Below are 24279 nucleotides of genomic sequence, written 5' to 3' on the forward strand. Positions count from 1 at the left end.
TCCCACCACTTGTGTTCCCTGCCAGCAGCAGAAGTGGTGATGCCCACAGCCTAATGAGCACAATGTGGGGATCTTCAAGGTAGGAAGGGAAGTGCTGAAAGACACAACCATGGGTGTGGCTGGCATTTGAGGCAGCCAAATGCACTTTCAGCATTCTGTTCATGTCAAAGAACAAGCCTCCAGGAGTGTACTGGGTGTCTCACACTTGGCTCTCCCTGCCAGTGTGCCTTTGCTAGCTCTCCAGATTTTATCAGTTTTGCAATATGTCACGGAGTTGACCAGATCAATCCATGTCCGTGACAGGGGCGGCAGGCCTCTGCCCTCCCCCCCCCACCCCAGTCCCACAAAAAATGGGAAGGAAGGAAGGGAGGAAAAGAGCAGCGGCAACAATCTATGGAGGAAAACTTATTTTACTATAATATTGGAATACAAGAAAACACAATAGATACAATTTAATTGAAATTGAGATGAATAAATCAGACAAGATGAGAGAGAGAGTTCCCGGGACCGATTCAAACCTGAAAAGCTTGGAACGGCCAGGAAAGCACCTCCAGCACCCACTGCAAGGCAGCAAGAGAGCGCCCCCCCACCCGGAAGGGCCAGATCCCGTGACTGCTGTAATGTACAGGGATAGGTACTTGGAATTGGGGCAGTGACACTTTAATGCCCCGTACACTACATGATGTTTTGATGTGGAATACTGAAATCCAAAAACAAAAAAACAAAAACATAGAACCATGACACAATATTTGCTCTTTCTCTTAAATCTCAGTTCACAGAGTCAGTGGTGAGTACAAACTTCATACAGAAGTTCCCCATCACATGTTACAAAAACATAACAACTCTCAGTTTAAATAGCTATAAGAGTTAATAATATCTTGGAAGATATCTGCAGTGCTCATCAGCTGTGATAGGCAATTACAAATTTGAAGAGATTAGCAATTTGTTTATAAATATGATTTGAAAAACTTTTACTGATGTATCTTCAGCCTACAGCTCATAGTTAATTAAGAAACCACATTTATATGTGCATTTAAAAGTGTCATGAAATTACAAGAGCACCTCCACTTTAAAAAGTTAAATTTCAGACTGCTGGCTGGAGAGAAGACATCAACCCCAAAGGCTCAGGAAACAGAAAAAAGAGCAAACGCTGTCACATGGGCTCTGTTTTGTTTCACTGTTTTGCAATCCACACTATGAGTTTGTTGTTAGATGTATTTTTGACTGCTGAGCAGTGGGGGCTGCTTTGCCAAACCTGCCTCTACCTCAGTAGTCTGCCTTAAAATTTACAGCCCCAAAGTAGCTAATTCAAGCCTTGGGTATCATAGACAAACAGGGAGTCTATTGTTGACCACTGTGTTATTTGATTTGAGAATTTAACAGAGTGTGAGTGGAGGACATCCAATTTGCATTATTTTTTCCTTCTTTTGAAGAGGAGCACATGGTGTATGATGGGGAAGAGCTCAAACCACAGCCCATCCTTGGCTCAGCACCGTTGCCATCACTGTGTGCTGGAGGCAGGCTACTTAACTTGAGTTCATGGTTTGAGGACTTCCCTCCCAGACAGCAGATGCCCCAAGGGCTCAGCATCCCATGCTGCTGCAGCCTGAACTCCAAGGTGCGAGTGCCATTGCTTTGTGACCGATGTACCAGGAAGCCTTTTACATTCACAGCACTGGGAATACATTTGGTACTCATTAGGCATGAATAATGGTGCTTCCCTTATCAGAGTCCTCCTTTCTCTGGTCAGCACTAATCCCTTCCCACATTCCTTTCCTCCAGCTCCAACTGCCAAGGTTCACTTTGCATAGTAGCACGAACTGCACCACTGCACACATGCAGAAATGTACATCCCATGATCACTCATGCAGAAGCCCCAATAGAAATCTGTGTTCATTAGACTGCAACCAGCAGCCTTATATGTGTTATATATGTCACATGTAAGATACACATTACATGAACGCATAGCTAGTTAGTGATCCTGCTTTGTACCAAAGCACTCCAAGAAGGAGCCTGACTGCTGGGATTTGGCTGGAGCACTGCACACAGTGACCTGATTCAGGTCCACAAATACATCAGCTGTGTCTGCCTGATTCAGAAAGCCAGGAACAGCTTTTCTACACATGCTGGAGCTGGAATTGGGAACCCAGAGCTGCACAACTCTGCTTCTGCCTGCATCAGTGATTCTTTCTCTCCTGCACACACATGCACTTTAATCCCAGCCCATCTTGCCTCTTCCTTGATTCAAGAAATTGAACGTTTAGCATTTTGGATTAGGTCCTTTTGAAGATTGCTTTGAAGTTTGGGCAGAGGTGAATTTAGGAATCTAGCTCACATCGATCTCTGGTTGTAAGCACTTCTGATATGAACAGGTAATAAAAAGGAACACCACTCCTCTGCTCTCCCAGTGGAATAAGTGATTATTCTGTTAGCAGTTGGCCTTTTTAGCTGCTACACCCAAATGCTGAATAGTCCTGCTGAGACCATGCTTCATGGTTCCTCCCATTGCGTATAACCCCAATTCCCTGTGAGAGAAGACAGGTGAGAACCCCAGCGAGGAGCAATGGGCACTTCCACCCAGACCCCGCCTGCAGCTGCCACCACCCAGCAGGCTGCACCAGGCAGCACAGCACAGCTGGGTGTTGACCTTCTGCCATGCCTGACGTTGCTGCTCCGCCCTGGTGATAAGAATCACATGCTCTCAATTAAGCAATGTGCTTTTTTTAGTTCAAGGGGCAAGGTCCCAAGGTCCAGGACACCAGCACAAGAAACTACTTGAGCGTTCAGGTGGAATGTACACCTATATCTAACAGAGCAATCCAGCACTTGACAGCCACAGGGCCGTGCAGTTGTGAAGGTATCATAAATTCACCAGATGCCTCGTGGGCAATTTTCCTGCCCTGGAAAATTTATTCTTCCCATGGCTTCACTCTAGACACAGCCCCTTTCAGCTCTTGCCTCTCTTTGTCCCTGTCACGGAGTTGACCAGATCAATCTATGTCCGTGACAGGGGCGGCAGGCCTCTGCCCTCCCCCCCCCCACCCCAGTCCCACAAAAAATGGGAAGGAAGGAAGGGAGGAAAAGAGCAGCGGCAACAATCTATGGAGGAAAACTTATTTTACTATAATATTGGAATACAAGAAAACACAATAGATACAATTTAATTGAAATTGAGATGAATAAATCAGACAAGATGAGAGAGAGAGTTCCCGGGACCGATTCAAACCTGAAAAGCTTGGAACGGCCAGGAAAGCACCTCCAGCACCCACTGCCAGGCAGCAAGAGAGCGCCCCCCCACCCGGAAGGGCCAGATCCCGTGACTGCTGTAATGTACAGGGATAGGTACCTGGGACTGGGGCAGTGACACTTTAATGCCCTGTACACTACATGATGTTTTGATGTGGAATACTGAAACCATAAAAACATAGAACCATAACAGTCCCTTCTGTCCCACGCGCTCCTTTTTTCAGCTTGCTGCTCACCCAGGCAGCTGTGTCAGAAATACACCTCCCAGCACCCAGGTTTTGGGTAGAAACAAATGTTTCAAGTCAGACACTGATTTGACTGCGTTGGCTGAACCCTGCTCATCAGTATGAGGTAAACAGATTGCTTCTTATTCAACTGTGGCTGATTTGGGTTGGATTTGTTCCAGGTAACCCCTTGCCATCCTGTGCTCCTTTCCCCGTGGCATTGCAGGGTAACAACATTATCACAGGGAGAGAGTGAAGCCAGCTGAGGCTCTGCAGTGCTCTTATCTCCCAGCCTTGAACTCAGACACTTCATATGTGACGTCAGTCCATACTGGCAAACTACCTCTAAATGCAATTTTTTTCACTCTCCCACCAGCTCAGCTTCTAAAAGGATTTAATAACACCCCAGTGTGTGCAGTTATAAACCGAGTTCGGAGCGTTTGGGTTGAGTCAACTTTATATAAGGAGATGGGAACTCATGTTGGTGTGGAGAAACAGTTTCAACGCCCCAGTTGCTTTACATTGGGCACGTGTGTGTCATGCTTCTGGTAATCCTGATGCTAAAAGTAGGACAGTGTGCACAGCCTCCAGGAGCACATTCTCACTTCCCATCAAAGCTGCTTCTCAGGTTCAGTGCCCCTCTGTGTGTTAACATGTTGGCTAGTTTTGATCGTTCTTCCCAGTGAAACTTCATCACTTTGTTTAATTGCAAAAGTTAACCACTGTATTCAAGAGATGAATTAGACCACTGCCACAAGAAGGTATGACGTTTAGTAGCTTAAAAGATATTGATGACTGCATCAGTTCTTCTTCTGAAATACAGCATTCATTTGTAGAAATTCCCCACTGGGAGGAAAGAAATCGATGACACATGGAAGGTGCTAAAGCCCCACCAAAATAGCATCTTAACGGTTCCTTAAAATGGTGAAATGTACACAAATGATGAAAAACAGTTCAGAAGGTTAACCAGTTTAGTCTTGGAGCAATCTGAGTATTTCAAGACAGATTTACAGTGCACTGAAAATCTGATTATGTAAACTATCGTAAATGGATTCAGTGTGTTAGAAGCCAACACTAAATCTTCAGCTGCTTATTGAAAAAAAAGGCAATAGGGAACTATACATTAGAATGAAGATTGATTTCGGAAAGCCTAACATAAATGAAATATGCTGACATGATGGGTAACCAGAAAGAAAGAAAGCATAAAATTAACAAGCGTCGGGTCTTGCTCCAGGATTACGACTATAAACTAGAGAAGGACATTAATTGTAAAGCCAGTCCTTGAGATGAACTGCAAAACTTCTGATAAAGCTTGTCAAAACTCTCCGTGTTCTTGGTTCAAAATGTGCTGCAGTTGCGCCCGGTCATTAACAGGAACTGGAAACGATCCTGAAAACCCCCGTGCACAACCCCCTGCCAGGGATGGGGCCTTGTCCTGCATCAAGGCCATCTGCATGGTGTGACACGGGGGGGCTGGAGGTTTGAAGTTGGAAAGGTTTCACCACACTAAGAGCACCCCACTCCAGAACTCACATCAGATGAGGATTTTGGGTGTCCTTCAATAAATACACCTATTGTGTGGTTTGGTCCAAGGCATCACAACAAAGTTACTGTGAGCTATGTAGCCCTTTTATTCTCTCTTTTTTTTGCCTAGTTACTTTTCATAACTGCGTTTAAATTGCCTCAATACTTCTTTAAATCTATTTTCATTAAAATTCATTATAACCCTGAAAAGATTTATATGTGACTCCCTAAAAATGTGTTGTTAAATGTTATGGATTTTGTTGTTGTTGTGAGGCCCTTCCTTTTATCCTCTCTCCACACCCCTAAGGAGTGTTCAGTAGAAGTGTTTCATGCTAGCGTCGTACTTAAAAATAGCCAATGCCATCAGAGTTGGGATTTGATACGATCCTTTCTCCAGGATTGCTAAGTCAAATAAAATGAAAAGCCCCTGGGAAACCATCCAAAGGAGCACTACAAATCCAAAAAGAATCCCAACACATTGTGCTGCCTCTTTTGAAACTAGGTCTGTGAACTGGACTGTTGGCATATCAGTCACTTTGTGAAAAGAGTGAATCTGGACAGGCAGGTAGGCACCCACCCAACACATGAGCTCCCTGCTCACAAGTGGAAAACATAGCAGAGCTGGTCAGGTCAGCCTCCAGCCGGTCTGCAGGACAGGTTCCAAAGGTCCTACCACCATCACTCCATTCTGTCCTCTGCTGCCATGTGGGAGAGCAGCTCCTGCCACCTGAAAAATGGGTGCCCCAATCCACCAGGGGAAGCCAGACCTTCCTGCCCCCAGCACTCCTGCATTTTCCCACTGGAGAGCAGTGGGAGCAGTCCCTGCACTGAAGCACTGGCTCAGCTGCACCATTCCAGCACTTCCTGAGAGCCTTTCTGAAGTGCACAGGAGATGAAGGATGTCCAGATTATTCTGACTCAAGGACGAAATTTTGTTTTCCATTATGAAAAACCTATAGAGATGTGAGGGTGAGGAGGCTAAATAGGACATTCTGTCTCTACAGAAAGAAGTGTTACAGGCAAGGAAGAACTAAATCTTTTGCCATGTACTAATTAATCCAACACTGTCAGTGCAGCAAAAACAAAAAGAAGTCAGGTGGAGGAGGTGGCAGGGGGTGGTGGGGCAGATTACTTGATCAGGATTTCAGATGCATGTGCACTTGTATATGACTCACTAGGGCACGACTTGTCACCCATCACTGCGCGTTACTTGCAGCACGGCCATCAGTGCTGCTCCTCATGCAGGCTGTGCCCGCAGTCAGCATGGAAAGAGGTGCTTTTAGAAAGTGATCCGCCTTGCACTAAGGCAGATGCTTAACCTAGTCGAGATGAGTTGTGCCCTAGAAGTGCCTATTTCTCTTCTTTGACTAAGATGAAGCCTGAAGCAATCAGCACTGACATAAAGGGCTGCGCTGTTGGCATCAGCAGGAAGGTGAGATCCTCCAACTGAGTCACTTAATTTGCCTTAAATGCAATCATGGGATGGATTGTTTCAGATGGTGCTATTTATAGGAGCAAAATTCAGAGGAAAGAAACAAGAAGGCACTTTGCTGGTCTGAGTTGGCACCCAGAGATGAGTCACTTCGATCGCTCCCTGATACCTGGGAGACAGAAGGATAACTCACGTCGGTGTCAGCATACAGACACATCCATTAGCCATGGTGACGAAGTCATGAAACCTCCATTCTGCTGTAGGAGTGTAATTATTGCAAGAGGAATGTCTGAGTCATGGATGCAATGCAACCTCCCTTCAGGTATGTGATACAGAAGATGTTAAGCAGCCAAAAGACTGGAAAATACCAAAGTGATCACTGTTCAGTACAGGTGAATCACACAATGAAGTTCCTTCATTGTATGGCATATGGAGAAGTGGTTTGAAAAGCATGTGGGGCAGCATATCGGTGCTTGATCTTTCACAGTGTTTTCTGCAGAAAGAGAAACACTTCTTATTTGATCCCTGCTATTTTGATGTGGATTCTTTCAGACAGTGACTGGAGTCGCAGATTTTCTTCAGAGATATGTCAAAATATCTCAGGGTCTGGAAGCACATATTTAGGACACCTGCCGAACCCTTCCCAGCCATAGTTCACTGCCATAGTATAAGAGCAAGTACAGCTGGAAGGGAGAAAGCCTAATGTCTACATAAAACCAGTTCAAAATTAAATTACTACTTAAAGATGCTCAAAGGAGACTGATTTTCTTTCTTATTCTAGTGTATTTGGTGGAGAAATAAGGGTTGTTTAGATACCTTATCTAAGAATTTCCATCTCTTCATACATTGTTGTGATTTGGGTAAAACCCTTCTGATAGTTGAAGAAATATCTTATTGATGCTATCTAGTCTGATGTTCTCAGACTAGAAGGAGCAGCAGCTAAATGGCCCTTCTGTTGGGAAAGGCTCCTAGGAAGTGTCTACTGTCAAAGCATGGAGCTGGGCAGGAGCTGCACCATTAGGCTGCCACATCTCCCACGAGCAGGGATGGAGTGAGCAGCTCCCAGCTCTGGGGTTGGTGGCGTCACCTGCATCCTTGGAAAACAACAGAAAAAAAGAGCCACAGACACAAACAAGATAGAGACAAAAAAAAGAAAAAAAGGAAAAAAAAGAAGAGTGATTTTGATGTTATTTACTTCACAAGCCCCTGTGAGCTGCTGCTTCATACTGGAGTTTTTTTCTTCCAGGCACAGTCCAACAGGCACTGCTGGGCTTGCCCCTGCTCCAGGGCAGTTGGTGGGGAGTGGCCACGGAGGTGGCACTTCTGGACCTCATCCTGCTCCTGGCCAGGGGCTGTGCCAGCAGGGCTGTGAGCAAGGCCACCCTGCCTGCAGCTCTTAGGTTCAGTTTGATCTGACCCATACCAGCTCTTCCTTTCCTTCCTTTTAACCTTTCCCTTTTCCTCTCTTCTGCAGCTTCACAAATCCTCCAGAATGCTGTCAGCCCCTTGCTAAGGCCCCAGGAGGGTGGAGGCACTCTGGCTGATGGATATAGAGAAGCACACAGGGCTGTGGCAATACAGTGCAGAGATCATCAAGATCTTTTTCTGGAATTATTCAGATAAGTTGGACTTATTTTGGACTCGTGTTGGACAGTTGGCTGTAGCAGTGGGATTGAAACAACCTCCCCCTCTTCCCTCACATTGGTGAGTCTCCTGGAGCTCGGTAGGGAATGACAAAGGTACAGGTATACACAGTCTGTTCGTGTCCAGATGGGCTTTCTGAGAGCAGGCCTTTGCCTTGTCCTGAATGGAGGCTGTTGGATTACTTCCAGACCCAATGTGAACCTGGAATCTGCAGTGTTTCATTCATGTGATGCTCGTGCTAATGAGCCATGTCAGACCCAGCTATCTCTGCATATGTGGCACAGATAATCTCCAAACAGGATAATTCAACCACAGATGCCCGTGAGCTGGTTTTGTCTGCAGACACCTCTGTGATTGCTTCAGCCTTGTCCTTAAGTACTCTCGTGTGATTTTCATTAGGCCCAACAAAGCTGAAAACATCTCAGTGAAGGAGTACTCCCTAATCTGTTCCTTCTGTTCTACTCTGAGTTCTTCCCCTTTCATCACTGTTGTTAACTGCATTAACCATCTGAGAGCAGTTAATTTTTTTACTGACGTATTACGTAAATTGAATGATCATGGAAGTCCTGCTGGAATGGGTACTATCATCTGGAGATGTCCCTGATTATTGCAGGGGAGTTGGACTATGGTTCCTTTAAGGATCCCTTCCAATTCAGACAATTCTGTAATTCTCAAAGGGTTGCATTGGTACATTGGCCAGATCTGCCAGTCTTTATATAGGCAAATTAAGCTGGCACTTGCTGTGAAAACACATCCTGCCTTATGAGTAATTATTGCTTGCAAAGAGGAAGTCTCAGTGCTGCTTTGCCAGAGCAGTAAGGCATCATGGGGTTGTCCACACAAGCACTCAGTGAGAGCTGAGGAGGAAGGAAGGTGGATAGAAAACACACAATGGAGAGCCAAGAAACCCTGAGCTATCTCCTTGGATTTGGCTTTCATCCATAGGAAGAGCAGAAAGCAAGGAGCAGCAGGCATTAGGAATAGAAAACAGCTATAAGCTCAGCGCAGGCTCAGTATCTGATGCCTTCCCTGGCTCCTACTCTCCATCTCTTGTCTCCTGCCTGCTGGTCTCCAGCCCATTCACTTGTGACAGCACAACTGTCTGTAGGACTGCACTTTGAACTGGATTAGGGAACCGATCCTATTTAAAAAATCCTGCCAAGAAATGTCAGCTCTGTGATGGGAACAAACGATAGTGAGAATAATTTAAACCAGCACTACCCTTGAGCATATTGCATTACAAAACCACAGCCGCATTTCCGTGGCCAGCCTGGCCAGGCTGCTTTGCACTGCACTGATTTAGGGATGAATCCTCTAACAGAAGCTGTGAATCCTCTTGCCTGGGTCTTTCTTCTAATTGCTAGCTTTTGGTTTAAATAACTGAGTACTGATATCTTCCAGTCACAGTAAGTATTGTGGCTGTCTTCTTTAGGGATCATGCTTGAAATCTTTCATAATGAAATGAAATTCAAAGACACAAAACTGTATTAGAAAAGGCTGAGGTAAAAGTATGTATTAGAAACTTCAGAGTGCGTAACATGAAGGAGCACTGCAGTTACAGGAAAAGCCTTACAACCCCACAAAAGTAATTGGAAACCTATACTTATAAACAAATAAATAGATAACTTCTGTCTGGCAGAAACACACACATCAGGAGGTGCACACCCACCCCATGGCACAAGAGCTCAACTTGTGCCAGCAAGGCTTCCAGAGCAAAGGACACCTCTTACATGTCACATTTTCATGTGCTCCCAACCTCCACAGAAGGGTGGAGTACTCTCTTTGCCTCTGAGATTCTTCTTCTTGTCCCTAGCAGAGGCTGCAATTCTTTGCCTATCTTAATGCCCCAAGGTTTGAGAGCACTGGGATGACGTATTCAGGCCAGGTTGGACGGGGTCCTGGGCAACCTGATCTGAATGTGTATGTTTGGTGGCCCTGCTAGGCAGGGGGGTTGGAACTACATGATCCTTGAGGTCCCTTCCAACCCGGGTGATTCTGTGATTCTGTGATTCTGTCCCAGAGTGCTCCGCACGCTCCCTGCTGTGAAATTTGCAGCATAGTTCTCAGCACATTGTCCTGTGCCAACTAGCTCTGTCCTGTGCCATTTCTGGAAGGGTTCAGCAGCACTGTGGCCTCCCAGCACCAGTTTCTATGCAATCATCCTGTTCTGGAGAGCAGGAGAGGTTAACACTATGGATGTGGGCTGCTCCTTTCCAGCTGGCCCCAGTGCCAGGGAATGGCACCAGTCCCATGTAATTTGCTTTAGTTTCTTTATGCTATGGTTCTTCTCCCACTCATTTGCATTTAAAACCTTTTTGGTAATAGTTAGCTAGTGAGCTGATAGATGTTTTAGATAGAGTGTATGGATTTAACAGATTCTTTCTTTTTTTTCTTTTTTTCTCCCTGTAATACTCTGAAGGAAAATTGCTATAAAATTCAGCCACCTCCTGCAGTGCTAGGGTAGATGCTGACAATGGGCATCCAGCTGGGTGTTCAGGCTGGAAACAGGCAAATCCCCAAAATTCAAACACTCCTTATTTTACACAAAAATTCCAGAGGTTTACCTGGAATGCTCTTCAAGGAAGAAACCAGGCATTTCTTGGCAATTCAAAGCACAGTGGCAAACTGTGCCCTTAGTTTGCTAATGCCGTTCAAGTTTAGGGAGTCATCTCAAGAGGAGAAGCAGCAGTTAGCCCCTAATGACCTAAAATTTCTGCACTTACAGGCACTGACTTCATTTTGTCTTCAACCCCCCAATGACACTGCCGTACAGTGCCGCCAAACCAGCTGTGAGTCGGTGAGCCAGGCCAATACTAATGCCCAATTTAACATGCAGCTCATGTGCCTTTAAATAGCAGCGAGAGCTGAGCCAAGCCATCCTCTGCAGCAATTTCTGGACATATGTGTGCAGCCCCCCCAGCCCGCGATGCGGGGATTGGTGCAGCTGCCTGTCAGTCCCAGTCACCCCACTGACGTCTCCTCCACACTGTTGACTTGATCCTCTTTGTAGCCAATGTAATTATAATGTGGAGAATAAACAACTGTTAACAATTTAGGTTAAACGTAATTTAATGCCGACAGATTACCTTACTTAGATTAGATTTCATTTCACGTGAGCCATACAGAGGGCTTGAGGAGATTGTGTGCTTCTGTTAAAGTAATCCTGGACAGAGGAAAGATTGACGTTGGCTTCCTCAGGCTCTATTAAATGCTTCAGCAACTTTGGCACAAGTTTCTTTCTAATCTGTCATTGCTTTTGGAATTCCACATATGAAAACAAGATCTATCTGAGAGCAAAGGTTCAAAACTCATTCCTCTTTGGAATAGTTCATATATCTTATAGATGGAGAGCTTAAAATCTAAGATCATCTCTGAAGGTTTGCTTAGTCTCTTGAAAAGACTATGCCTAGTATTTTACCCACAGTGCCATTGTAACTATAAACCATGGAAGACAGCGTGAAATACTGCTGTTATAAAGCCTAAGATGTAGTCACACAAGCCTAAAAACTAGAGAATCTATCACACACTGTTCTTGTGCTATGGGATGGCTGCCAAGCAAGGCACGCAGATTGCTGCTGCTGATCTTTTAAACAACGAGGAGAAGGACAGGACTTCCCAATGCATCAAGCAGTGCCTGTCTGCACAGCTTCCTTCTGGTGGCCACTTTCTATTCTAGGTGGACCATACTAGATGCAGAAGTTGTGACTGGATACCAAACACATTTTAATAGAGGTTTTCAGCTCTATACATCTCTGTAACAGAAAATTTCCTAAACAGGAGACAGCAAAAATACTGTCTGGTAGTTTTAGAGCTCATTTGTCTTCCCTTCACATGCAGAACAGCCATGGCTTTTCCAGTCTTTCATACTTCCAAAGTCCAACAGGAGTGCATGTATTTGCAAACAGAATTGCCAGCTATCCTCTAATTCTTAAGGAACTCAGCAAAAAATAGCATCAAGCCCAACAAGCTCTTGTGATTTGGTGACAGTGGGGCCTTTGTTTATCTTTAGTATTGAAAGCAAAGGGATATCTGATACATTGCTGTATTTCAATGAAGTTATTTATGTGCTTGGCTTTGGAGGAACCTGTTAACCCATACCTTTGTGCTCCTGACCTGCTGCGATGACAGTACTTGGATTTACCAGAGCAGTCAATTGGCCTGTTGGTTCACAGCACTTAACAAGTGGAGGAGTTTCTTCATTCTCAGTGTGGAGAAGTCAGTGCATGCTATTGTCTTACACCTCTAGCTATACAGGGTTAAAGCCATGTGTGATGTGTCTTGTACGGTTTGTAAACAACTTTGTTCTTGGGTGGCATGAGGCAGCTGTTTTCCAGGTGTCTGTCACAAGGGCAGTGCACTCCACTGTGCTCTCCAAGAAGCTTTCAAGCCAAGTTTAATCTGGGTCAGCCTGGCAGCTTTCTTGATGGTGTCCTGACAAGAGTCTCAGTTCATGTGTGGAGATTTTTATCAAAGTGCAGGTACCACCCTAAGACACAGTGTTAGAAACTGACAAATAATGACAGAATGGTTCCGGCTTTAATGAAACAAACATGAATTAATTGCACAAAGAAGCAAGCCATCATTATCCCGCGACATGAAGCAAAGATTGGTTATGTAGAGCACTTTCCCGCCATTTTTAGTGGCTTGGCATTACTAGTCTTCCGAAAGTGTTCACGCAAGCAGTTGTTCTCCAGCATTAGCAATCAGTTTTGTCGCTCATGTAGCTTAATATCAATTAAAGCAGCTCAGACAGGCTTTGGTGTTGTTTTAATATTAATAAAACTGGAGATGATGACTACTCCACACTGATTTACAAATGGTCATCTTATCGTATCACTTCTTTTATTTGCAAATGTGTATAATCACATAAGCTATATTGCATGAGTTCCTGTTTTACATATAAAACAAATCAGTACTTCTGATAGTAGTCTGCAAAGAAAAAAAAAAAAAAAAAAGATCTCTGATCAAGATTTTTCCACATCACTCTCTTGAAGCAAAGGAAAATAAATATTTTATACATTTCAAGTATTTCATCCTTAGAGCAAGATTAATCTTTCCACTTTTAACTGCATCTGATTATGAAGGATTCAATGTTATGGTCAAAGAGGCTATTGAAATTACTGTTTTTTCTGATTAAAAGGCTCATGAAAAGGGATCACCAAAGTCAATAGTTTAGTCATGTAATAGGAAGCATCATGGGATGGTTGCCAACTCTTACTCCTTCAAATGAGTTTTCCATCTGGAAGGACTTTGAACGCCTTTCCAATCATGTAGACTGACGTGGAGACCCATCAGAAGCACATTCCCTGATATGGCTTGGAATTTGTTGGGACTTTCCAAAGGAAGGAAAGAGAAGAAAATTGCAACAAGCACAGAAACAAAGGGAAGGGCAAGCTGTGTCAGTGTGCATCATGGACTACTTCTCTCGTGTACTAAATAGTCCCACAACTGAAAGAGGACTGAATGTGGTACTTCAAGTAAGAACTCCAGTGAAAAGAGCTGGTTATTCACAAAGACTATCTAATGCAAACTGAAAACTTCCAAGGGCAAATTGCAGAGCTATAAATACTGTCAGGTGGGAAAACAAGTGCATTTCTACTCAAATGATACGAAGAATGAAACTACAGTAGAGCACAAGCACTAAAACACACCTCAAAGAAAAAGGGGAAATACACTATGACAGAATTGCCTAAGAGATTTTTAAGTGATTGAAGCAACTGGAAGTGCATCATGGTCCAAGAAGGGGTCTTGTACAATTATTCTGAACAGAAATTACCATGACACTAAGTATGGTGTGTTGGTTTACTTCCTAGTAGTTCCTTCATTGACCACGTGTTCACACTACATAATAATAATGAACAAAGAAATTAATGGCAACTCTCACGCTTCAGTGACTTTAAGAAAGCATTTGATAGCAAGATGCTGAAAATTTACAGATTTCATTGTAAAACCATTTACATTCTTCAAAGTGTTCTCAGTATGCCAGAAATTAAATGATTGCTTTGATGTCACTGTTGGCATAGTCAAAGGGACATCATCTCCCTGCAGTGCTGTGTACTGCTATGTAACAAATATCTGGCACAGGGACTGGAGTCCCAGGGGGTGTTTGGCAGCCTGGGTTTGTTGGGGATATCTGTTCATCTGTTCATGTGCAGATGAGATACAACAAAAGGCAAACAGCTTAGTCAGAAGAGCAAAACAGTAAAGTCTTATAATCAACAGGTTGCAAACAAAGGCCATGAAAATAAATATGACTTTACGTGGCACCATTGTTCTAGCAAGAGTAACTGCTACCATTGTTGTCATGTTTATTGACTTGGACAGTGTGTCTCAGAGCCCTTGTGACCCTGCCTGTGATGCAAGGTTCAGGCAGGCAAGGGAAGGGCTGCTTGGTTTAACACAGATAATGTCTTCACAAAGTGTGGACTATGGAGAAGCAATAGGTTTATCAAACACCATATAAACAACTTTCAGTTAGAGATCTGTACCAAAATACTCATAATAAAATGATGAGATAAAGAACAATAACAATTGTTGGCCCAGAGGAGGCTACAAAAGAGATCTCAAGGATGGAACATTTCCCCTATGACAACAAGGTGAGAGAGGGGCTGTAAGAAGGAAGGGGACAGACTCTTCAGCAAGGTCTGTTGTGACAGGACAAGAGGAAAAGTTTCAAACAAAAAAAAAAGGGGAGATTTAGATTTGATAAAATAATTAAGTATTTTTTTTACAGTAAAGTGTGGTGAGGCAGTGGAACAGGTTCCCCAAAGAGAAGCAGGTGCCCCGTCCTTGGAGACATTCAAGGTCTGGATGGAGAGAGCTCTGAGCACCTGCTCTAGCTGTAGGTGTCCCTGTTTATTGCAGGGGAGTTGGACTAGATGACCTTTAACAGTCTCTTCCAACTCAAACCATTCTGTGAATGTATGAATTTGGAGTACACAGCTACCAATAACTGAACAAAAGTAGAGAAAAGAAGACAGAATTCATTGGCCCACCCTAACAAAACAGAACAACAGAATTTGCCCAATGGCCAGAGAATCAGAATCACAGAATTGCAGGGGTTGGAAGGGACCTCCAGATCATCAAGTCCAATCTCTCTACTAAAGCAGGTACCCTGCAATTGATCGCATTGTTAGGCATCCAGCCAGGGTCTTGAACATCTCCAAGGAAGGAAACTCCACAACCTTTCTGGGCAATCTGTTCCAGGGCTCCTTCAATCTTACCATAAAGAAGTTCTTCTGCATGTTTCTATGCAACTTCCTATGTTCCAGTTTTTGGCCTTTATTCCTTGTCCTATCACTACATAGCACCAGGAAAAGCCCGGCCTCATACATTTGCCTCCCACCTCCATTTAGATACTTATAAACATTGATCAGATCCCCTCTCAGTCTTCTTTTCCACAGACTGAACAGCCCTAGGTCTCTAAGCCCTTCTTCATACAGGAGATGCTCCAGGCCCTTCATCCTCTTTGTGGCCTACCTCTAGACTCTTTCTAAGAGATCCCTGTCTTTTTTGAACAGGAGAGCCTGGAACTGGGCACAGTACTTCAGATGTGGCCTCACCAGGGAAGAGTAGTGGAGGAGGATCACCTCCCTCAACTTGCTGATCACACTCTTTTAAATGCACCCCAGGATACTATCAGCCTTGTTGTCCACAAGGGCACACAGCAGGCTCTTGGCCAACCTGTTGTCCACTGGGACACATAGATCCTTCTCTGCAGAGGTCCAGTAGGTCATCCTCTAATCTGTACTGATGCATGAGGTTATTCCTCCCCAGGTACAAGACTACACTCGGCCTTGCTAAACCTCATCAGGTTCCTCTCTGTCCAACTTTCCAGGTCTTTTTGAAGTAATGGCAACACAGCCTTCTGCTGTGTCAGCCACTCCTCCCAGCTCTGTATCTGCAAATTTGCTGAGGGTGGACTTTACCCCTTCACCCAGGTCTCTAATGAAGATGTTGACTTGAAGAATGACTTTGCAGGACATGAGGGACTGAAGAAATGACCTTACAGATCAGCAGGTGGATCGCATTAGAAGTACTGATCTACAATAGGATTAGTTATGGGCAAATGACCTCTGCCTTATGTCCTAGCATCTATGAGAGTTGAATTGAGTTAGAGCAACCCTGCTCTAACTGCAGGGTGAAGTTTTCTTTGTACAGAGATCAGGTGCAGAACAGACATAGGGGTCTCCCCAGATTGTCAAGACAATGGCTGTGTTCATGCTACCTTCTGTAGGCACCTGGAGTTTGCTCTCATGAAGAGTTTTCCTTACTTTACACATGACAAACCTGTAAATCTGTCAAGAGTTGCTTTGGACGTCTCACTTTCTCACAGCTGTGAGCTTATTACTAAGGATTTTCAGGTATAATCCAATGAAATGGTTTTTTGCTTTTCATTGGTTGTGCCAAGAAATTTGCCATGTATCACCAAACTTGATAGTACCTTTTATGATTTTCCCTCACAAAAATAGAAAAAATTACTTTATTGCAAGCTATGCAGTGATGTAGAATGCGTTTAAAATGACTTCTGTTTGATTACCCTAGACATATAAACCAAGTAATCATTTTAGACTTGTTTTTTAGCAATGTAAGAGATTTATTCTTTAAACATGTAAAGGAGCTTTTAGTACTGGAATACAATAAGAAGCCTTTCTAATAAAGAAAAGTGTTCTCTTAACTCATGAAATATTGCATTGAACTATGTTCAATGAGTGTCCATTGCACAGGGATACAGTAGTCACAGGGCAGTAATAATTACACACCAAGAAGTTTTGCAAGCTCCAACATGGCTGTTTATTGATCTGCTTTCAAAAATAAATACTGGCTCATCCTGGTTTCAGTGGAAAGAGTGCTATGGTAGGAATGGAGGGTTTGTTTCAAACCAGATGAGTTCCTAGAGCCAGAGTATTGCCCAGCTACGCAAGTGTGTCTGCTGGCATAAGAAAAAGCCATTATTTGTATGTCTGGTTCTACTAAGCTTCAGAGAGAGGGTTGAACCAAGGGTCAACGTGACATATTTAGTCAGCCTAACTGAGTGTTCAAGCTGTATATACCTGTTCCTTTCACCAGGCAATGCAGCGCCATGGCCTTCCCATTGACATTTACATCATCTCTTCCAGTTTTTCTGCATTTTGAACTATGGAAGCAGCCAGACTTCATTAAATAAGCTTTGCCCAGAAGGGACACAACTGGGCAGGAAACTTGGGTGGCATTGCTCCTTACATTGCTATCTCCCTTTCGTCCTCATGCTGTACCTGGGAACACATTGTAAATGGTTGGCTTGTTATGTTTTCTAGCTATTCTGTTTCTATAATACAATCTGGTGCTCTTTTCCCACTTGGGTAGGAATTTAGCAATTCAATTTTTTACACTTGTTTTTGGACTGTATTTCCATCCTCATTTACTTTTAGAGAATTCTGCATCACAATTTACATGTATAATGCACAGTTAATTACAGTTTAAATTAAGCACGGAAAAATCAGGATCTGATGATCTGCTTTATCAAAATGAGCTGTGTAAGATTAACAGCTATTATAAAATAAATGGAATATGTAGATAACTCTTACCATTTTAGTAGGTCATTTTCAGAGCCATTAATTCTCTGGAATGCACTGAACATACAAATGGGGACCGTGTTGCTTGCACTAAAAATCCAATCCCATCCTTTCCATCAGGCTGCTGCCCAGACACACCAGAAGCTGAAATTCCTCGTTATTTAATGACAATCTGGTATTTTATGCCTAAAATGTGTGTATTTTCTTTTGATTTCTTAAGTCCAGGCTTCTAGTGACAGTTTTTGCTAAATAAGACAACACCAAAAAAGTTGAGCTTTATTAAAATGTTATATCTTGCTATAATAAACAACAGTAAAATTAGTAAAGGATTTTGCAATGTCCCATCCTGAGGAAGACTTCAGAAGAACACTGTGGTCAGCTGTTTCCCTGAGCTGCTGCTCAGAGCATTCTCTAGGAAAGCAGGGACAGGTTCAGCATGCCAAAATGAGTAATTACATATGAGTCTTCTACCACATCAATATCACTGACCAGACTGTCATGTAAAATACAGAGATTTTCTCTCTGCCACACTTCAGAATCCAAGTGTCTATCCAAAACCACTTAGTGGATTTTTTCTCAGATATAGAAGTAGCTAGGGGATGACTTAAACACAAAAATAAATTTACTTTTTGCAAGAAAAATACAAAAATTAGCCTGCCATAGCTGTAAATATCCTATATTTTGCATGTCATGTCTAGTGATGTGTCTGTGGAAAAGTGAGGATGTTTTCCAGTAAATTATTCAGGAGTGGTTCTTAAAGTGATCAAACAGAAAGGTGTAAGCTACTTTATTATTTAATACAAAAGAGCTGTTCTTTGAGGTACTGATCAAACTAAGCAGAAAATCAAATGAATCAAGGATTGGATTCAAAAGAGAACACAGGCTTCTGCGGAGACAGAAATGGATTATTTTCCTAAACAGCAGCAAGGCCCACCAAGGTAAAATATTTGATTAAAACCAGCTTCCACGTTGGTTGATTCAATATTCAGGTTTTGTAACTTTGGACAAAGAAGCGAGTGTTCTCTTGGGAAGTTAAAAAACACAAGCTGCATTTGAGTAGTTCTTTTATAATAGAAACACAAATATAACAGTGAAGATGAAAGAAACAAAGAAAAGGAAGACAAAAGCAGGAAGTAAGGAAAGGCTCTTATTAGCATTAATATTATTTACTTGTTTTGCATCCATTCCTAACAGCACAAGTCATGAAGCCATACGCCATTATATGAGACACTGTGCAATCACAAAATGAAAGGACAGGGTGTGCTCACCATTTAAATATAGCACCAGAACGGGCAAGCACTGACTAATAGAGGAGAACAAGGACAAACCATCGTGCACACCTGAGGCAGTGGGCTCAGCCTGGTGTGGCTGTTGTCTCAGGATGGTTTACCAAGGGATTCATGGAGGTGACTTTGGGGAGCTCCCCCCAGTAGTGCTGGCCATGGCTGACAGTCAAAGTGTTTGCTGGAAAATGTGACAACGGGATGGTGGGTGGTGGACAGGAGATGATAAGAAGCACTGGTCTTGAGGAAGGACTTGTGAGCAAAGATAAGGTTTATGCAATAGGAAAGGAAAGGTCAATAGGGAGGTGCCAGAAACATGGCTTAGAGAAGAGGAAAATGATTTCTTTGGTCCTGGCTGATGATTGGAGGGCTCTGTCAGTTCAGCCGGGGCATGCAGCCCTTTCCTCAAATGAAAAAGCCCACATTTTTTATGAAAGATCAAGCAGCAGGTGTGACACAAAGTTGAGAGGTGAATCACAGGGACTTGTGGTTGGAATTTCTTACTTCCCAAGTGGAAAACTGAAATTATCCAGCTGTCTGAGCCAGGCAGGAAGGAGCTCTCCAACCACCCTGGATCATCTGTAGGAAGAATTACAGCTAAGGGTCAAGCAAGGGAGAGGAGATACTGCTCACCAAAAAAGCAGGATTTGCACACAGCTTCACCGAGTTATTTTCTTCAGATAAAATTAATTTGTTATCTGACCAAAATCTGTAAAAATTTAACATTAACCAAATTAAGGTCAACAAAAGCAGAGCACTCAAAATGAGATTCCTGGAACATATTACAGCCATGTATAGAACTGTAAAAAAAGGCAGTTGCTGCAAATATCTTCCCATAATCTCAGAAAAAATTGATTGACATTCCCTTAACAACTTGCTGTCCCTTTTGCTAGGTAATTTATTAATTGCCTCCTGCTCATGATTGCTACTCCTGTAGCACCTGCCCACCACCCAGCCAGCTACTGTGGCCCCTGGCCAGCAGCCTCATCTTCCTTGGGTTCTGAGGTTGGCAACACCAGCAGGCAACTTGGGTGTTGGTCAGAATTAATCATATGCCAGAAATGCTTCTCTGTCTTGGATGACTGCATGGAGCCAGCTAGGCTTGCCACTCAAGTCTCTTGTTTAAATGTCTAACTTGAAGTGAAAACTGGCATAAATCTTTAGAATAATCTCAGTTTTGTAATATTTTTTCTTTCTTACCCTTTGTTTGTGATGTTGTAAACCACATTTTTGTTTAGGTCCCTACTGTGCAGATTTCAGCCTATGTGAACGAGAGAAAGATGCCTGTCAGACAGGACACAACCCATCTCCCTTCCAAAAATGCAAAGAAGAATAAGAAAGAGCAAAAACCAATATTCACCTTTGCAGGCTTAAATATCAGAAGGTGAAAACATGTACTTTGAATGTGAACATTGCTATTCCTGGTGTTGTTGTGAGGAAAACTAAGTATATGAAAGGTAAAAGAGAAGGATAGCAAAGACAGATAAGGCCATCAGAGCACATGGGAGGGATAATTTTAGGAGAAGAATATTGGAGAAATAATAAAAAAGTTAACAAATCAGGTAGAACATGGACTGACATAAATTCCGCATACTGAATTTAAAAAATGGTCACAAGATTGTGGAATCATTTCTGACAGGAGTAACAGGGAGCAGAGAGGCCATCTCATCTCACTTCATAACTTCAGCACAGGTTTACAGTCTATTCCTTAAAATGCTGCAGGTCCTCCAGGCCAGAACTTATTTATCCTTAAGTTTGTCCCAAAGTCTTTCCATGAGACTTGCCGCCCTATACTTGGCACATAAGCAATTAGGCCCCCTTCCCTGCGTAGCAATCTGTTATAATAATCTGAAGAGCATTACCATAGCTTTTTCCCCCCTTCAGCCCTATCTTTTCTATATGAATCAATACAAATATTTATGTTCCTTTCAGACTAGTTTCTTTATCTCCAGGCAAAAAAAAATATCCTTGCCTTCCATGGAGCACTGTCCAGCTGGCGTGGTGAAATGTGATGCCCCAAAATGGATAAAACTGTGGTAGTTTTGAAGATATGAATAAAATAAAGGGAGAAATACTGACTGCAAATTACATATGACTCCTCTTTACATATCTGAGTGGGGCATCTGTCTTCCTTCATAGCAGCACAAAACCTATGACTCATATTCACCTTTAATCACCAGCTCCACCTCTGCAGAGCTGTTGCTTAGGCAGCTGCCCAATTTGTATTTATCTAGTCACCTATTACTCTCCATATACATCATACTTTTCCCTTATTCTTATGGGATTATTGGCTATTTATTTTAGGTTCTTGCTGTAACTGGTTGGGAACTTTTTCAACCCTAATCCTGCCTTTTAAAGTGTTTGCATTTCTCTTCTCTCTCAGCTTTGATCATCCACAACATTAGTGAGGGTATGGTCTATTTCTGTGTCAAGACCATTAATGGATACGTTGGCTTCTGTGTGGCCTGAAACCGGCTCATAGAAAATCTATTCCATAAGACTTATAAGTCTGACTGTGGATCATTGACAGCTGTCCTTTGAGGACAATTTTCCACGAGATTTAAACTTATCAAACCTATATTTTATTAGCTTGTTTACAAAACTGTTGTGTGGAATGATGCCAAAGCCTTGCTGAAGTCACTGGTAGATCTATTCTCTGACTCATCAGTGTTTCTCTAAAAATGTCATACACGTGTACCCGATCTCTGTATGGATGTGCCTTTTAAGCATTTGAGATCTTGTAAGTATTAGCATTTTATACCACAGTATGCCAGTTGTGATCAATGTTAGTGTGCATTTATAAGCCCATAGACTGTTTCAGTCTGAGTCCACGAGGACACCAGACTGCTGTAAAGAAGAAAAAAATAAAAGAAAGTGAATTTATATATGGATCACCATGTCCTGAATATCATCCATTTATCAACCCTTCCTTAGTGACCGTGGACAATACCCCAGATATTCAGAATTGCCTCGTGGTTTGTTTCAGGTTGCTTCAAGTGGACAGGGACATCAGCCAACCATGCACAAGGAAGGGTTAATTTTCAGTGCTCTGAAAGGACACATGGGGCACTGTGAAGCCCTGAAATAAGATCTAGGTGTCCAAAATTGACCTTAGCAGAGCTAATGGGCAATCTTGTGTCCTTCAGTTCTGGCAGTACACCTCAGCAGAATAAATGTCTACCAAAGCAAATCAGATCTATTCAAACTAACAGAAAAAAAAAAAAAAACAGATCTTGCTGTGAATCACAGAATCACAGGGGTTGGAAGGGACCTCGAGATCATTGAGTCCAACCTCCTGATAAAGCAGGTACCCTACAATAAGTTGCATAGATAAGTGTCCAGACAAGTCTTGAATATCTCCATAGAAGGAGACTCCACAACCTCTCTGAACAACCTGTTCCAGTGCTTTGTCACCCTTATCATAATGAAGTTCTTCCACATGTTAGTACGGAGCTTCCTATGTACAAGTTTTAGGCCAGTACTCCTTATCCTATTGCTACACACTATCAAGAAGAGCCTGGCCTCATTCAATTACCTCCCACCTCCCTTTTGATATTTATAAACAAATATTTTGCTTCTCCCAAGAGAAGATGGTCCTGCACCATGAGCATCATTACATGCTGTCAATCCAGTCTTCAAAAAGGGCAAGAAGGAAGATCCAGGCAATTATAGGCCAGTCAGCCTCACCTCTGTCCCTGGAAAGGTGATAGAACAGCTTGTACTGGATGTCATCTCCAGACAACTGCAAGAAAAGGAGGTTATCAAGAGTAGTCAGCACGGGTTCACCAGGGGGAGGTCGTGCTTGACCAATCTGGTAGCCTTCTATGATGTTGTCTCTGGCTGGGTGGATGGGGGAAGAGCAGTGGGTGTAGTCTACCTTGATTTCAGCAAGGCATTTGATACTGTCCCCCATGACATCCTTACAACAAAGCTGAGGAAGTATGGGATAGATGAGTGGACAGTGAGGTGGGTTGAGAACTGGCTGACTGGCAGAGAGCAGAGGGTCGTCGTTGGCGGTGCAGAGTCCGGTTGGAGGCCTGTAAGCAGCGGTGTTCCTCAGGGGTCTGTGCTGGGTCCGGTCTTGTTCAACATCTTCATCAATGACCTTGATAAGGGGATAGTGGCCACTCTCAGCAAGTTTGCTGATGATACGAAGTCGGGAGGATTGGCTGACACGCCTGAAGGCCGTGCAGCCATTCAGCGAGACCTGGACAGGCTGGAGAGCTGGAGAGCTGGGCAGTTAAAACCGGATGAGGTTCAACAAAAGCAAGTGTAGAGTCTTGCATCTGGGGAGGAATAATTGCATGCACCAGTACAGGTTGGGGGATGAGCTGCTGGAGAGGAGCTCTGCGGAGAGGGACCTGGGTGTCCTGGTAGATGACAGGTTGGCCATGAGCCAGCAGTGTGCCCTTGTGGCCAAGAGGGCCAATGGCATCCTGGGGTGCATTAAAAAGAGCGTGGCCAGCAGGTCGAGGGAGGTGATCCTCCCCCTCTACTCTGCCCTGGTGAGGCCTCATCTGGAGTACTGCGTCCAGTTCTGGGCTCCCCAGTACAAAAAAGACAGGGATCTCTTGAAAAGAGTCCAGCGGAGGGCCACAAAGATGGTGAAGGGCCTGGAGCATCTCTCCTGTGAGGAAAGGCTGAGTGAACTGGGTCTGTTCAGCCTTGAGAAAAGAAGGCTGAGAGGGGACCTGATCCAGGTCTATAAATATCTAAGGTGTGGGGGGCAGAATGGCGAGGCCGGACTCTTTTCAGTGGTGAGTGGAGACAGGACAAGGGGAAACGGCCGGAAACTGCAGCATAGGAAGTTCCGCACAAATGTGCGCAAGAACTTCTTTACAGTGAGGTGACGGAGCACTGGAACAGGCTGCCCAGGGAGGTGGTGGAGTCTCCTTCTCTGGAGATGTCCAAGACCTGCCTGGATGCCGACCTGTGCGACCTGCTGTAGGGAACCTGCTTTGGCAGGGGGGTTGGACTCAATGATCTCTGGAGGTCCCTTCCAACCCCTACAATTCTGTGATTCTGTGATTCTGTGAAACGGATCAACTTTGAGTATCTTGGAAAACTGAACAGAACTATCTGAAACAACAGAAAAAACACGCAGGTGTATTCAACATCTCTGGTTACAGGAGTAGGAGGAAATCTTGCAGCTTCATTCACTAGGAAGAAAACCTGAGGCTTCATTCAGAATCCCAAAATAAATGTCTTCCCTGAACCGTAGAGGAGATCCAGCGTCAGGGCTTCTTGATGTAGAATATCAATAATAATTATATATATAATAATGAGTTTCTTGGCGTCTAAATTATTGAAATGTGTGGTCCAGCCCTTCCATAGTGCAGCCAAATGCTGTGGGTTCACAGGTCTTCCACATG

The 24279-nt window shown here is 43.6% G+C and overlaps 1 long non-coding RNA gene across 2 annotated transcripts in view; it reads left to right on the forward strand.

Moving 5' to 3' along the window:
* Positions 1-24279, forward strand: part of LOC122158634 — a 96640-nt gene that overhangs the window by 61449 nt on the left and 10912 nt on the right. Inside the window, exon 1 of one of the 2 annotated variants that reach the window (XR_006168270.1) lies at positions 7907-8130. The exons of the other annotated variant lie outside the window; for it this stretch is intronic. This is a non-coding gene — a long non-coding RNA (uncharacterized LOC122158634). Of the gene's footprint in view, positions 1-7906; positions 8131-24279 lie in introns of those variants that run through there. 2 annotated transcript variants of the gene reach the window in all.

This window comes from Centrocercus urophasianus, unplaced genomic scaffold (genome assembly GCF_019232065.1).
Source record: "Centrocercus urophasianus isolate 14NV4802_14NV808 unplaced genomic scaffold, USGS_Curo_1.0 seq_15, whole genome shotgun sequence".
In the NCBI taxonomy this organism is placed as follows: Eukaryota; Metazoa; Chordata; class Aves; order Galliformes; family Phasianidae; genus Centrocercus; species Centrocercus urophasianus.